The sequence below is a fragment of the Trichoplusia ni genome, unplaced genomic scaffold, assembly GCF_003590095.1.
Source record: "Trichoplusia ni isolate ovarian cell line Hi5 unplaced genomic scaffold, tn1 tig00003137, whole genome shotgun sequence".
Classification (NCBI taxonomy): domain Eukaryota; kingdom Metazoa; phylum Arthropoda; class Insecta; order Lepidoptera; family Noctuidae; genus Trichoplusia; species Trichoplusia ni.
In genome coordinates, this window is record NW_020800338.1 from 52,501 (window position 1) to 55,000 (window position 2,500).

Genomic DNA, 2,500 nt, shown 5'->3' on the forward strand with positions numbered 1-2,500 from the left:
TGAAGATGATCAACACACATACATATTATTATATATATATATATAAGTGTATATATATATATTAGTATGTAAGTGTGTAGTACTGTGTGTGTTGTGCGTTTGTGTAACTTCAACTGTGTGGACCGTCGGTTCGTAACAACGTTACGATTCGTTAACGGTTCAAATGTTATAAAATATGACTTTAATCGTGACGTGATCGATTCAAACGCGCACGGATACGCTAATGTGAATCTTTCGCGAGTTCAATCACGATTATTTATTTTTGTGTAAATAGTATTGTTCTATATACGCATTATTATATGATTACATATATAAACTAAACAATGAATATAGTGAATACGGACTCTGTACAATCCGGGCAATTAAATCGTTGTTTGACGTATTTTATTATGTTAACCGAGATTATTATTAAAGTGAATGAAATCGTGTCTCGATACGAACGTTCACCATCGGGGTTTTTTCATTATATTGTACCCTTATAGGCGTCGTCGTAGTCGTCGTCGTCGTCGTCGAAAACAATATTCGTCTCAATTATTATACGAGCTCGCCCGTACAAGCGTCTGCGTTAATCCGTCGACGCGCGGGAATGAGGATTTCTCGTAAGTATCGATATAGAGAGAGGACGGTATACGTGTGTACCACCGCAATCGAAAATCGAAACGAACGAGAACGTCTTTCATATGAATGAAGCTCCCTGGTTGATCCTGCCAGTAGTTATATGCTTGTCTCAAAGATTAAGCCATGCATGTCTCAGTGCAAGCCGTATTAAGGCGATACCGCGAATGGCTCAATATATCAGTTTTGGTTCCTTAGATCTTACTCAGTTACTTGGATAACTGTGGTAATTCTAGAGCTAATACATGCAATCAGAACTCTGACCAGTGATGGGATGAGTGCTTTTATTAGATCAAAACCAATCGACGGATGGCCATGTGTCTGAAGTCGTTAATTTTGATGAATCTGGATAACTTTTGCCGATCGCATGGTCCAGTACCGGCGACGCATCTTTCAAATGTCTGCCTTATCAACTTTCGATGGTAGTTTCTGCGACTACCATGGTTGTCACGGGTAACGGGGAATCAGGGTTCGATTCCGGAGAGGGAGCCTGAGAAACGGCTACCACATCCAAGGAAGGCAGCAGGCGCGCAAATTACCCACTCCCGGCACGGGGAGGTAGTGACGAAAAATAACGATACGGGACTCTTACGAGGCCTCGTAATCGGAATGAGTACACTTTAAATATTTTAACGAGGAACAATTGGAGGGCAAGTCTGGTGCCAGCAGCCGCGGTAATTCCAGCTCCAATAGCGTATACTAAAATTGTTGCGGTTAAAAAGCTCGTAGTTGCATTTGTGCGCCGCGCTGTCGGTGCACCGCATCCGCGGTGATACTGACACGTCTGCGGAGCATATCGTCGGTGAGCCGGCGGTAATACGCCGGTTCAATATCAAAATCCTATCGCGGTGCTCTTCGGTGAGTGTCGAGGTGGGCCGACAATTTTACTTTGAACAAATTAGAGTGCTCAAAGCGGGCTCAAAATGCTGCTTGAATATTTCGTGCATGGAATAATAGAATATGATCTCGGTTCTATTTTGTTGGTTTTCAGAACTCCGAGGTAATGATTAATAGGGATAACTGGGGGCATTCGTATTGCGACGTTAGAGGTGAAATTCTTGGATCGTCGCAAGACGAACATCAGCGAAAGCATTTGCCAAAGGTGTTTTCATCAATCAAGAACGAAAGTTAGAGGTTCGAAGGCGATTAGATACCGCCCTAGTTCTAACCGTAAATATGTCATCTAGCGATCCGCCGACGTTACTACAATGGCTCGGCGGGCAGCTTCCGGGAAACCAAAGATTTTGGACTCCGGGGGGAGTATGGTTGCAAAGCTGAAACTTAAAGGAATTGACGGAAGGGCACCACCAGGAGTGGAGCCTGCGGCTTAATTTGACTCAACACGGGAAATCTCACCAGGCCCGGACACCGGAAGGATTGACAGATTAACAGCTCTTTCTTGATTCGGTGGGTGGTGGTGCATGGCCGTTCTTAGTTGGTGGAGCGATTTGTCTGGTTAATTCCGGTAACGAACGAGACTCTAGCCTGCTAAATAGGCGTCGTCATTTAGGTGTGCGTGGCTACGCGTCACGCAACTCACTGGCGACGTATTAAAATTCTTCTTAGAGGGACCGGCGGCTTCGAGCCGCACGAGATTGAGCAATAACAGGTCTGTGATGCCCTTAGATGTCCTGGGCCGCACGCGCGCTACACTGAAGGAATCAGCATGTTCTCCCTGGCCTAGAGGCCCGGGCAACCCGCTGAAACTCCTTCGTGCTGGGGATTGGGGTTTGCAATTATCCCCCATAAACGAGGAATTCCTAGTAAGCGCGAGTCATAAGCTCGCGTTGATTACGTCCCTGCCCTTTGTACACACCGCCCGTCGCTACTACCGATTGAATGATTTAGTGAGGTCTTCGGACCGACACGCGGTGGCTTCACGGCC

The 2,500-nt window shown here is 45.9% G+C and overlaps 1 non-coding gene across 1 annotated transcript in view; it reads left to right on the plus strand.

The window, feature by feature from the left end:
- Positions 1–691: 691 nt before the first annotated feature.
- LOC113507763 overlaps positions 692–2,500 on the plus strand; it is a 1,904-nt gene continuing 95 nt past the window's right edge. Inside the window, exon 1 of the ribosomal RNA XR_003401905.1 lies at positions 692–2,500. This exon is cut by the window's right edge and continues 95 nt beyond it. This is a non-coding gene — a ribosomal RNA (small subunit ribosomal RNA).